Consider the following 14,926-nt stretch of genomic DNA (forward strand, 5'->3'; position numbering starts at 1 on the left):
ACAATTTGTACATATGATTCTTGCAGAGATAAAGTGCGCGTGCTTTGCAATAGCTAAAAAAGGGGTTCTGAATAAAAATATAAAAAAAGAGTCCCAACATTTGACTATTTAGGGTTGACTCTAACTGACAAAATGGGGTGGGGAGCACAAATGGCTAAGGCAAACCTAAAATTAGTACAGACAACTGGGGGAATTTTAAAAGTTCAAAAAAACTGTGCGAATAAAACTATAAGTGCCCCACTGGAAATCTTCAAAGTTCAAGCGAGATCTTCTTTCCTTTATGGGGCGGAACTTTGGGGACATGTTCCTTCTACCGACCTAACCATTACAGAAAACAACTTCACTAGGCAGATTCTAACTCTGCCCAGAAGCACTCCTCTAGTCCCACTCAGGCTAAACCTGAATATTAGGCCTATAACCGAAGCTATTGCCTCACGCCCCCTTCTTTATTGGAGGAGGCTGTGGAGCACCCCCCAGCTGGAAAGCTACAAAAGGGAATTAAAGGTCCTCCTAGCCTCCCCAGGAGCAGGTAGAATTCCATGGCTACGTTTTGTAAGACAGACTCTTGCTCAAATTGCATACGAAAATCTGTGGCTAAATCCTGAGGTCACATCCTTAACTATTTCTAAGAAAACATTGTCCGGTGCTGTGAAGGACTTTAGTCTCGGGAGGACCATTAGCTCAGTACCATCAACGAGCCTGACTGGTGCCTTCCTGAGCCATAAGTCAATATACAGCTTTGAACAGGAAATAGATGAAATCCAACCTACTTTAGCGAAGAAGCTGTACTTACAGTTTAGATTTGGAACGCTGCCCCTTTACTCTATGATAGATGGGTGGACGGTGGGTCCAGTACATTTATGCCCCGGCTGCAGAACCGAAAATGAAACCACTCTGCATGTTATTCTTTTCTGTCCAGCCTATTCACACATTAGAAGAAAGTGGATTATACAAATATGTAATAATTTGGGCATAAGGGACTTCCAAGACTTCTTTAGGATTTTGAAGTCTGACACGAATCCCTTGATAGTGTCTGCTATAACCAAATTTCTGTTTTCTATGTGGACTATTCGAAGGAAATCACTCAAATAATATGGCACTTTATGTTTTTATTTGCTGAGATGTGAGAACTATTTTGGAGCAACAAATGTTATCTTAACTTTTTTTTAAAAAAAAGAATTTTAAAAATATTTAAATTTTTAACGTTTTAATAATGTGTCTTCTCCCCTCCGATTGCATATGATGTATTTTAATTCTTATACTTACAAATGAACTGTGGAAAAGTGAAAATGTATATTTTATGTACTTTTATGGTTAAAACTAACCGAAATAAAGTTTATTGAATGAATGAAAAATATATAAAGTGCTGATTCGGAATTGATATTTTTAAAACATTTACAAAGGTATTTAATAAGTATTGATACATTTTGTTTGCATACATTTTTTTAAATTATCCAATAGATCCAGCTTTTAATATAGATGACTGTACACACCACATAGAAAATAAGTAACAAGTAACTGAGTACACTATGGGCAGACTAGTATCATAATTTAGGATCCTATAGGCCTCCGCGCAAAACTTGGTCCCAAGATTCCGGCACACCTGTTGTAACCATCAGTATCTAGCCTTCTTGTATGCCGGGCAGACAAATAGAACGTGCTGGTCTGTCTCCGGATTTTCTGTACAGACTGGATAGCCCTGGGTCAAAGTCTTTCCCCAATTACTTGTAAATGCGCGCAGTGGTAGTACCCCGTGCCTAAATTGTAGGTACAGTTTTTTTGCAAGGGTGGGTTGTATGACATCAAGAACAGGTTCTAGCTTGTATTGGTCTTTTGCCTCTAAAAAAGATAGGATCAGTGCGCCTGTGTCGGAATTGGCCTTTATCAGATTGAGTTTAAATTTTCTAAAGATCTTTGACAAGGCCTTCTTGGGAATTGTCATGCACGTTGCTTCAGTGTTAACCCATAGGTCTCCCATCCTCATAGCAGCCAAGATGTTTTTAATATAGAACAGCCATGGGATTTTGTCAACTCTGTTTGTTATGCGGAATTATAAATCCTCTGGTGATATTTTATAGTTGTGCAAAATGTTTCTTACTCTGGCGACGTTCTGCTTTGTTGCCGGTTGTTGGCCTTCCTGTTAACTCGTCTCCCATGCTCATCACACATTCCAGCCAAAGGGCCAACCGTAGCTTTGTAAGCAAGCGTGTTTCAAAAGAGTTTGTAACATCCAATGGTCGTCAATGGTATACATACCAGAGTAAATGGGTCGGTGGTGTCACCCAATGATATGACGCCTCAGATGTATCAATGCTTTGAGAAGTTGCAGTGCTGCAAAAAGTGACACAAATCTGCACAAAATCTGGAAATGGGATCTTTCTCCAGAGCAAATCTTGAATTGCACTGGAAAGTAGCCACAAAATAACAGAGTAAGCACTATTTTGGGTCAAGGGGTCATCCAATGCAATCACTCATTGATTTTGATGCAAAGCCCTATCTACTAACACTTGTAGACAGGGCTTTGTACAAATAAGGTACGCATTCCTTGAGGCAGACATAACCTCTGAGAAAAGGTTTCTTTTCTCAAAAGTATTGTACCTTTGCATGTGTGCTGTAATGAACAGCACACAAGCAAAGTGTAAACTATGTCTGAACATAGTTTTATGTGCTGGAAGGATATCCTTCCAATGTGAAGCCTTCTGCTAGACATCACACATGCAGCCTTGTCCTAACCCTGGGCGTAGTTCGCTTAGTAGTGCTATGCGTAGCTACGTGGAGTGCACTTCTCACTAAGCAAGCTACGCGTAGCTACGCGAACTGCGTAGTGCACTGGGCAAAATGCTGTTCACACTGATTGCACAGTACCGATGCTTGTCCGCACGGGGCAATAATTTAAAACCGCATCTTGCACAGTGCAAACAGTCGTTTTCTGCTGCTCAGGTAGACTTGTACGTGAGCGGAAGCTTTCTCAACATGGACTGGTAGTTTCTCGCGAGCATACGCGACCACTCGCAATGAGAAACCTGACTTCCCTGCTTGAGAATCTCACCGGGAGGTTTATTTTCTGAGCTCGCGATCGGCAACTTGACATTGCTGATCGCAAATGAAGAAAAAGTCTCGCCGGTATGTTATTTTGCTTGCGGGCAGTCGCGAACTTGACATGGAGGGCCGCAAGCAAGCAAAAAATGCCCACTACACTACTCGCTTTTGCACTGCGCTATGTGCAATTCACATAGCTTGTAGTTGCGCAAAGTATGTGAGCGTACTGGAGTTCTACGCCCAGGGTTACCTACATTACCAACGTAGCACAGCCAGTTTGTCTGCAGTGCTGCATGAAAAAATATTAGATTTAGCTCTGCATATTCATTATCCTGTACCACAGTGTACCTTACAGTGAGCAGAGCTGTCAATGGGAAGGTAAGGGACAGCATCAGATTTTAAGAAATATGGTAGGAGGTCTGCTTCAAATTTATCTGTATGTGTCCTTCCTGCAATTTCAGAACAGACATGGCTGATCTTTCATCTTTGAAAGAAGGACATGCAATTATGCACATCTGTATTACAATAAAAGAGATTCGTACAAAAGCAAATGGTGAATGGTTTTGCCTTTAAATGTTGCTCTTGCACAACAGACATTATTGATTTCTCTTCCATTATTTCTTTCCCAGACAAAAATCATGCACTCATTTACAGCAGTTAACCTCTTAAGTGCTGCGTCGGGGCGTTGGCCAATGGCAGCACTACCTCCCCAGGGCTGCGCACGTCCATTGGACGTCCATTCAGCACTAGTTCCAATGGACAGCGCAGCACTGGGGAGGGATATTTGCGCCGCATCTAAGGTGTTAACTGACTCGTTCACTTCATCATACTCACTTTCTCCAACTCATTCACTCACATATTCACTCACTTATTCACTCATGGAGAGCAGTCCTAGTCACTCACTCACTCACTCACTCACTCACTCACTCACTCACTCACTCACTCACTCCACTCACTTAGAACAGTCCTAGATGCCTTATGTGCCTTTCAGTTCACCATATTCATTTCTTTTGTGAAAGATGGCTGCCAGCTCATTCAGAACCTCATTACCTCCCGCCTCGCCGCAAAGACCTGGAACACCCTCCCCATACACACACGGCAGACCCAAGACCTGCTGACCTTCAGAAAACTCCTCAAGACCTGGCTTTTCGAGCAGTAGCAGTATTCCCCACCCCAGCGCCTTGAGACCCTCATGGGTGAGTAGTGCGCTTTACAAATGAGATGATTGATTGATTACGAGTTGCCTCATGAATTCAGTTTTGTGATAAATATTTGCCTGTCCGACATTAGGCAATAAGCACCAAAAGGAATGTTAGTCTCCTTTCTAGGGTGAAAACCTTATAATATGTGCTATGTACCACACCCAATAAATAAAGTACCCCACAATCCTGTGTGCCATAGATATCACACCTCATACTAGCACATTCGTAATGAGGGCCCTAGTAACGATCATTGGTACTAGGGTCATAAATCTGCATGTCAAGTCATAGATCATGCAAAAAAGAACAATTAATGAACAGGATGCAGAACAATGTCATCCATTCACCCCAGTACAGAGATCTGGGCCTAAAACCATCGTTTTTTTGCTCACCATGCCCTTCCAGTTTGGACCCACTCATATATCATGTCATACATAATTGGATATCAGTAATGTATTGTGTAATGTTATTGGCCACACCAGATGTGGTGGCACCTGAGGCATCATCAATGATTTCATTCAATTGTGATGTTATATATGATTTTGTAGCTGACCATATAGGCGCAAATTCCAATGATTTTCAGGTTTGAGATCCATGACATCATGGGAGCCATGAAGTTGTATATTAAGATTTTAATGAGTATCTAGCAATAGTGGTCTCTTCATAAATATTTTTTTTGCTAAATGTGGTTGTGCATACGCCTGCATGGACACGTGTAAAAATAAAACATATAATTTTTAATAACCATGCACCTGATGCACTTAGGTGAGGTCACAAACCAGTCATGTTTTTTTACACACTGTGTGTAATCAATTGCAGTTAAAAATGCCCTCTCACAGGAAGTTGCAAATTTTCTGTTTAATTAATATGTATGAGAGGGGACCCATTTGTAACTTCCTGTAAATGGTGGTGAATGCTGTAATAATGACCTTCAACTTAGAGCCTCCATCCCAAAATTTGCATTCACTAAATGTTTATTTTTTTCTAGACAGAGCAGTTTCAAAAATAAAAGTCAGTTTTAACTAAATGATAAGGGTGATGAGGGATGCAGTGATACCCTGGACCAATGCCTGCTACTACAGATGGCATTTACAAAGTAAGAGCTGGACCTCAAGGACAGCTTGCACATTGCTACAGTGTTACCAATTCTTTTTGTGTCTCTGCAGCAGATCAATGGTTTGCAGCCACATTTTCTGTCGCAAAGCATTGCCACATTGCATACCCACTGATAAGGGAGAATGGAAAACCCATTACATGACATCATTGTGTTTGCAATGTATTATGGGTTCAATATGCATTCTGTGCACTTTGTACATTGTGATTTACTGTTTCAAGGTCGCAAAGCTTTTTTTGCAAAAATCAAAGACTTTGCCACCATAAAACAGTTGTGTACATGTAGCCCACAATTATTTAATTTTTTTAACCTGTGGTTCTAGTGTAATCACAGGACAGCAGAATGAGCCACGTAAAATAGTTGGCAAATGGAGCAAATTGTTCATCCCACATTTCTGACCTTGTATCCTCCACACTGAAATCAAGTCTGGTGACTGATTGTTTTCAGTTCATGCACAAGTTGCCTGCATCCTTCCCCGCTTTCTCCTCAGCACTGGGAGAATGCAAGAGGTGTTGGAAGAAACAGATGACTGCAACTGGCTTTCACACCTTGCTCCGCCCAGTATTTGAATCCATTGTTCATTCATTCTTCTGACCCTGCTCTTTGATAGTCTGTTTCCTGTGAAATGCAAGTAAAAAAGAAACTGCTCTTGTGTTAATTTACATGAGATAAAAAATATAATTATCACTTTAATTTTTTTTGCATTGCATTTTATTAAATTTTTTCAGAAGTAAACACTTGATAATCAGCAAGTAAATATTTAAATGTAAACAATAACAATAGTAACAAAAAGACATAATAACAAAAGAGAACGAAAGAGAAACAAAAACAAAGCAATAATTCAAGTACCTTGATTACACACGGAGATAATAAATCCATATCACTGAATAAAAGTCTAGTTTTAAAGTTCTTCCTTTCCACTGCGACTTACAAGGATCTTTAATGAAATAATCAATTATGGCCAAAAGTGTTGGTTATAATGAGTAATTGAGTTACCGGATTACCATATAACTCTTAAAGACAAGTCGACATGTTTCAGCTCACCTAGGGCCAGAAGGTGTACGGAGCTTTCGTCAGGACAAAAACAAAAAACAGGACACAGAAATTGGTTTGGAAAGTACTTACACAACTTGTGTAGTTTTCATGGATTGGTACGAAGATCTCATATTGAGATTCCTTCGTAAAGAGTTAAGTTCGTGTAGGAGAGCATTAGCTCCTAGTGCTGACTCTGCCACTTTCCAGGGGCATAGTCAGCACTAGGAGCTAATGCTCTCCTACAAGCGGCAAATACCTCGTTATTTTGCGACTCTATTGCAACCTGATGTGGAGAACTTAACTCTTTACGAAGGAATCTCAATATGAGATCTTCGTACCAATCCATGAAAACTACACAAGTACTCACCTTTTTTGCTTTAATAAACCCCGTTTTGGGGAGTCACCGTCTTTTAAACCCCCTTTTTTCTACCCACTACCTCCTGAGATCTGTCCCCTATCTCTGGACACTTCTACACTAACTTGAGGTTGCCTCGGGTGAGGTAGGCATATAGCACGACATTTTGACAACCCAATGACTATGCCCTGACACTTGACAAGGGGCGGACGAAAAGATATACCGCACAGTTTACATCCAAATCAATCAGCGTCTATGAGGGTTGTCAAAGAATAACCAATGGTTATTGTAGATACCAGTGTCCATTCCCATAATTGATTATTTCATGATCTACCCAGGGGAACTGAATGGACCTCAATTCCTCTTCCCTCCCTTTTGATGACATTACAAGGATCTTTGTCAATTGTTTGCAACTGTTACTGGAGTCACAAACCATTGATGGAATAGTGAGCATCATGCACTAAAATGCATTTGGTAAAAGCGGTTGTGATATGCACACTGACTTTTACAAAATCCATTTGTGTTTTATGAACCGATTTATGTAATAGTAGGTCGGTTCACACAAAAAAGAATTGTAGTGGGTCACAATTTGGCCTATGTCATAAATACAATACAATATTTATGTTATAAATACAGTACAGTCACTTGTGGGCATCCATTCTAGCATCTGAAGCTCCTTGCAAGGATTCACAGTGAGAATCTTGGCTCATTAATATATATGAGGCCGGATTTATGTAATGATCACAGCGCTGTGCAAAAGCCGCCTCAGCTGCGCTTCTGGATGAGCTTTTCATCTGGCATTTGCTTTCCATTCCCCTAAAAACTACTCAGAAAAAAACACAATGGTTGAAGATTCTCATTGATGCCATAACCAACCCCTTCCTAACATTTGTAGTCAAATTATTCCTACATATTGAACGTTGCACCATCAAAATTAATTCATGTTTTATAATAATGTGGGCAGTTTCAATCACTGTTTGATACCACCGTATATTGGATTTTAACATCTGACTTGATTGACCATTTAAAGACCAAGGGCAGTGTTTTAAGTTTTAGCTCCCTTCCAGTCTGTCAACCTACCTGCTGTTACATTAAATATTGTGATATATAAACACGCAGTATGTATCGTTTACTGATTCATCAAGTGAAAGTCATTCCGGGAGATAGAAGTCAGCTATCCACTATGTCATTTATGGCCTATAACATGCCCTTGTCGGCCTGTGATCTAGAATGAAATGTGTTAGGTGAATGTCTCAGGTTCTTTTCTTGCCCATGTAGGGTGGAGGAGCACTACATTTAGGACAAGAAGTTGAACTTAGTCAATATCAATTGTAGATCACCTAACAAATATACCTCAGATATCTTCGATCTCATACAAAACAATGAGCTAGATATTATCATCCTTATGGAAACATGCCTAAATCCTTCCTCCACCCCCATTCTAGATTCCTAGTGCCCCCTAGTCACAACATAATCGGTCTAGACAGAAAAACGAAACTGGACGGTGGACTAGCTTGCATATACCGGAACACACTATCTGTCTCCCACACGGAGTCCCCCCTCCTCACCTTTAGATGAATACCTTGTCTGAACATATCTAGTAACCAGATCTCGGTCTGCAAACTTCACACTTTCTATCACCCTCCTGGCGATAACTTCCTCTTCACTGAACACCTAATGGAAATGATATCTTCCAATGAAGACCCATCAGTATCCCAAATATGCCTTGGTGATTTCAACCTTCACTGGTCCAAACCCAATGACTAAGCGGTGATCTGCCGTAACGCCTTCTTATCTGATCTGGACCATATCCATTTCTGTGATCGACCAACTCTTAACAAAGGAGAGATTCTGGACCTCATTATTTCAAAAGTCAATGTCATCACATTGGAGGACATTACCCTGTGTGATTGGTTCGACCATTACAGCATCTTCTTCTTTATCAACAGGGAGGTGATACGGAAAATGGCCCAACCAAAGAAGATTAAACAGTTGAAAAGAAACCTTAGGAATGTTAACATGGACCGTTTAGCTATCTATCGACTGTAAAAATGCCTTGTGACTGATGTGACTGATGTACATGATCTGAGGTTCCGTGAATTCTGAACCCGTTTCATAAAGGTCATGGTTTCGTTACGAATTTGATAGTAGCGAACCGTAACTAGTCAGTGCGGCAAGTACGAGTGTTTTTGCCATGCTAGACCGATGGATTCACTACGTATTTAGGGATTTCGTTCTGAACCCTTGGGTTCAATTTTGTGTATGACAGCCATTTTGTGGTTGCCCTCACATAGGCCGATGACTACGGCCGAACGAGTCTTTGGTACACATACACTTTAGCTGACTTCTGAATGACCTGAGCGAACTGACCTCGTTGCCTGAAGCTGACCTTGTTAAGCCAGTTTCTTGCCCGGTAGCTAATCAAGATTAAGGATCAAAGCACAGGACATTGTTGAGTTTATTGCACACACACACATCCCTTATCCTACTTCTCATCTGTTTCTGTTCCTTCTTTTATGGTCTATTTATGGTATGGGTTGTGGTCTTTTATTATGGGTTTGTCCGGCTTGTTCGAGAAAGAATGTTGGGCTTTCCTGTGTAATTGATGGTGGGCTGTACAACTGAAAAGTGGGTTTGTCGTCATGCGATACCTTTTGCAATGTTACCTATGATTGGACAAATTGTAACTAGTGGGTGTTTGTCAGGATTGTGATTTTTAGCATAAAAGACGATGTCTCGCACTACGAAAATTGAGCAGTCTCTGACGAACCTACTTGTGTCGTACTTAGTAGACTTCTGTTCCTGGTTGCAGCCAATAAATTTGATCTTTGACGTCACCGAGAAGTATCCTGTGTCTCTGTATTCTAAGACAGGTGAACCCGAAGACTTTGGGCGTGCCCCTGGCGCCGCTGGGTTCTAAAACCTGGTTCTTCAGTTGGTGCCCAACGTAGGGCGACTTCAGTGGTACCGGTCCAAGCCTGAAGATCGTGAGGAAATTCTGGAAGAGGGCCCCCACTTCATCGACCCCTGCATGTTGAACGTGGACTGAAGGTTTTTGCTGCGAGGCTTCCCGCTTCCGCCGGCTACGAAGGACTGCTGCCTTGACTGTCGCCCTGTCTTGGACCCTTTGTGATGATTTGTAGAGCGAGACGATAGACGGGTCTTCTGGGTGAAGTGATTGTTACTTCAGTTAAGTATAAGTGGGTCGCTCCCAGTCCTTAGTCTTGGTTCCTTAGTTTTGATTTGGTTCCTTCAAGCGCCAAAGCCGAGGGACTCGTATATTTGCGAGACTATCGTTTTTGGTAATCCCTTGAAGTTTGAAGCTAGATTAGTGAGCGAAGATACCTGGTCTTAGCAAACTTGGAAAGATATTTTGTTGTAGTTGTAACAGGGATTCCCGATTGGAGGACTCGTATCCGATACCTTCGGTTGGAACTCCGACTTATGAGCTCTATTCTAAACATGGCGTGGGCCCCATTACGTATAATGAATTGTGGGCCCGATACACTAGGAAGGACGGTGTCTTAAAATGGCCCCAACATGGTAGCTATGACACAGCGATTTTAGATAATTTGGAAGTTGAACTATTTAAGAAGAAAGCCCGGCCGGCAACGTTTGACTCTTTCTGCCTCTGGCGTAAGGAAGCCAAACAGAAAGCAATCAAACAAGCTAAAAGAGATAAAAGAGAGAAGGGTTTATCAATAATGCAAGCTGCTAGACAGTTTAATGATAATGAAGAAGATCGAGTGACTGAAGAGTTGCATAGGCAACATAAAATGGCCATCGATAAATGCTATCCAGCTTTTTCACCTCTTCTACAAGGTGCAACGAACGACCCTTAAAAGGATCCTTTGATGTCACATTTGTTGAGTTCGCCATCCCCTTATGTGCAGAGTGCTACGGCACCTCCGCAACCTCCAGCTGTTAAGCCTCCTGTTGTTGCACAGCCGCCATCTCCTCTTCAGCTGGTACCTTCTCCTCTGGCGCAGCCTTCTCTAGGGCAGCCGACTTTGCTATCAGTTCAGCCTGAAATTCCTACGACTTTTTCTCCTGTACTTGCTACTTCTTCTGTTACTACTCCTACGTTTGTTTCATCTCAGTCTGCTTTGTCTCCGGTCCTTCTGACAACTTCTCCTTCTGTTCGGCAGAAAATGACTGATACTGTTACTGGTCTTTTGTCTCCTTTCTTTGGGTCATTGAATGTGACCCCTGTTTCGGCGCGTAAGCAATTACGTAGCCAGTTTCCTGCTCCCGAAGAGCGGGCAGTGTTAGATAATTTGGCTCGTAAATGGGTTACTAATTCTTTGAGATATGATTTAGAGTCGGTTATGGACCGGCCGACTCCCAGAATGCCATCAAGCCACTCCACGACGTACCCACGGACCTTTCAGCTGCCACGCCTGCAAGTTCACCTGCATCCGGACCAGCCTCGCACCAGCACCCACCAAGCCGAACTCCAGCAGCACCCACCTCAAGTGCATCCTGCTCAACACCCGCTCCGTCCACAGACACGCCATCGAACTCTGGAACCTCCTCGACACCACAGCTCCAGACGTTGCCTTCCTCACGGAGACCTGGATGAACGCCTCTTCAGCTCCCGACATCGCCATCACCATCCCAGAGGGCTACAAGATCGTCCGGAGGGACCGAAACGCCAACCAGATGGGAGGAGGCATCGCCATCATCCACAGGAGCACCATCCGTCTAACGACCAGCACCGACAACACCCTGACCACCGCCGAACACCTGCATTTCCAGATCCACACCAACCCGAACACCACCCTCAGAGGCACCCTGATCTACCGACCCCCTAGACCACGCACGCAATTCAGCGAGGACATCGCCGACTTCGTCAGCCCGCATGCCCTCCCCTCCGTTGACTACATCCTCCTGGGAGACCTCAACTTCCATCTGGAGAACAACAACGACCGCAACACCAGCACCCTGCTCGACAACCTCGCCAACCTGGGACTCAAGCAACTGGTGTCCACCCCCACCCACCTCGCCGGACACACACTAGACGCAGTCTTCTCTTCCAGCACAGACATCGACTTCAGCCACGCCACAGAGCTTCAATGGACGGACCACAGCTGCGTCCACTTCACCTTCAAGAAAACGACGACCCACCAACACCAGCAACAGGCCGCCCGCAGAAGCTGGAAGAAGATCACAGCAGACCAGCTCGCCACCTCCCTGAGCCAGCACCCTCCTGCCAGCTCAGCGAACCCCAGCCAGGCCGCCGACAACCTCACGAAGTGGATCAGCAACTGCGCGGACGAACTCGCCCCACTGAGGACCCCGCCTAGCAGACCCGGCAGCAAGAAAGCCCCATGGTTCACCGACGAACTCAAGAGCTCCAAGAAGAACTGCCGAGCCCTTGAGAAAGTCTGGAGAAGGGAACCGACACTGGACAACAGGACCTCCTTCAAACTTGCCACCCGGAAACACCACCAGCTGATCCGCGCCGCCAAGAAAACAGCATTCAAGGACCGGTTGGACAACAACGCACACAACTGCAAGGAACTCTTCAACATCGTGAAAGAGCTTTCCAACCCCAGCGCAGGAAACAACGACATCACCCCATCGCAAGACCTCTGCAACTCCCTCGCTTCATACTTCCACAACAAGATCGCGGACATACACAACAGCTTCAACAACCAACCAACGCACACCATGACCGAGCAACCACCCCCCACCACCACCCTCCACGCCTGGACCCCGATCAGCACCGAAGACACCATCCGCACGATGAACTCCATCCACTCCGGATCACCGACCGACCCCTGCCCTCACCACGTCTTCAACAAGGCCGACGCTGTCATCGCACCCCACCTGCGAGACATCATCAACACATCCTTCGACACCACCATCTTCCCTGAGAGCTGGAAACACGCCGAACTCAGCGCTCTACTCAAGAAACCAACAGCGGACCCCACCGACCTCAAGAATTACCGCCCCATCTCGCTCCTCCCGTTTCCAGCCAAAGTCATCGAGAAGACCGTCAACAAGCAGATGGCCGCTTTCCTCGAGACGAACGGATCCCTCGACCCCTCACAGTCCGGCTTCCGAGCCAACCACAGCACCGAGACCGCCCTCATCGCCGCCACCGATGACATCCGAGCCCTGATGGACAATGGAGAAACAGCGGCCCTCATCCTCCTAGACCTCTCCGCGGCATTCGACACGGTCTGCCACCGCACTCTAGTACGGCGCCTCAGCAACATCCGAATCCAGGACAAGGCGCTGGAATGGATCATCTCCTTCCTCGACGGAAGAACACAGAGAGTCCGCCTACCACCGTACAAGTCAGAGGCCTCCGAAGTCATCTGCGGCGTCCCCCAAGGATCATCTCTGAGCCCCACCCTCTTCAACGTCTACATGAGCCCCCTTGCGGCCATCGTACGCAAACACAACCTCAGCATAATCTCCTACGCCGACGACACCCAGCTGATCCTCTCCCTGACCAACGACCCCGCCGCCGCCAGAGCCAACCTGCACGAAGGGATGAAAGAGGTAGCCGAGTGGATGACGACCAGCCGCCTGAAACTGAACTCGGACAAGACGGAGGTCCTCATCCTGGGCTCCTCTCCCTCCGCCTGGGACGACTCCTGGTGGCCTCCCGCCCTGGGCACCGCACCCAAACCGACAGACCATGCACGCAACCTGGGCTTCATCCTGGACTCCTCCCTCTCCATGACCAGGCAAGTCAACAACGTCTCCTCGGCGTGCTTCAACATCCTACGCATGCTACGGAAGATCTTCTGGTGGATCCCCACCGAGACCAGGAAGACCGTCACCCAGGCCCTCGTCACCAGCCGACTGGACTACGGCAACGCCCTCTACGCCGGTACCACCGCCAAGCTCCAGAAGAGACTCCAGCGGATCCAGAACGCCTCAGCCAGACTCATCCTCGACATCCCACGAACCAGCCACATCTCCGGACATCTGAGAGACCTTCACTGGCTCCCCGTCAACAAAAGAATCACCTTCCGCCTCCTCACCCACGCACACAAAGCCCTACACGACCAAGGCCCGAGCTACCTCAACAGCCGAGTCAACTTCTACGCTCCCAAACGCCACCTCCGATCAGCCAACCACGCCCTCGCCGCCGTCCCCCGCATCCGAAGAGCGACTACAGGAGGAAGGTCCTTCTCCTACCTGGCCGCCAAGACCTGGAACTCCCTCCCTCCCGACCTGCGCCTGACCCAAGACCACCTCTCCTTCAGGAAGAAGCTGAAGACCTGGCTGTTCGAGCAGTAGCGGCACCCCCCCCCCCCCAGCGCCTTGAGACCCTACGGGTATGTAGCGCGCTTTATAAGTGTCACTGATTGATTGATTGATTGATGGATGTCTCCCGACAATGGGAAGCACCAAAGCAGAGGTATGTCTTCGATATCATGTGTACTCTCCTTCGTGAGGAATGGGAAGATGGTGAGTTGGGTCAGACCCCATCGGAGTTGTTTAATGTACAGTCCGAGTTTGCGAAAGGAACAATAGTGGGTTCCGATGTTGAGAAAGCCGTTGCAATGTTGCTCGCGTTTAGGGGCGTGTTTCCTTCAAAGTCGTTGTTTGAGCCTGAGCCTTCTGTTAGGAGAAAAGCGAGACAGTACCCTATGAGAGAAGTCCCTCCGGTATGGAAGGAGGCAGTTCAGGCTGATGATGCTAATGCTAATCAGGCTGTACCGGCTCATTTTCAGCGTGTCTGGGTACATGTTCCGTGGAAGAGAGCTAAAGTTTTGGCCCTTAAACAAACTCTACCTGACCCCCAAAAGAATCCCGCAGGGTACTATAAGGAATTGTCACAGACAGCTGACGCATGCATCATGAATTTAGCCGATATAGACATGTTGTTTGGTAATGTGGTTCCCCAACCTTTGTGGGGAAAGATTCGTCATGTGCATCATGCGCAAGAGTAAGGTGGCACATGGGCTAATATTACTGCTGCGGATGGTCTTCAAGGTGGAAGAGCTAAACCTGAGGCTTTAGTTGCGGAACTCCCTGGTAGAATTATTAATTATATGAAGACTTTAATACTGCTATGCAAGTGAATTGGGATAAATTGTCTGCATGCAAGCAGAAGAAAGATGAAAGTGTGTCTGATTTCTTCACTAGGTTTGAAGAGACGTTTATAGATCACAGTGGCCAAGATATGAGTACGGAAGGTGGCCAAAGGTTGTTTGTAGA

Source organism: Lissotriton vulgaris, chromosome 6 (assembly GCF_964263255.1).
Source record: "Lissotriton vulgaris chromosome 6, aLisVul1.2, whole genome shotgun sequence".
Classification (NCBI taxonomy): domain Eukaryota; kingdom Metazoa; phylum Chordata; class Amphibia; order Caudata; family Salamandridae; genus Lissotriton; species Lissotriton vulgaris.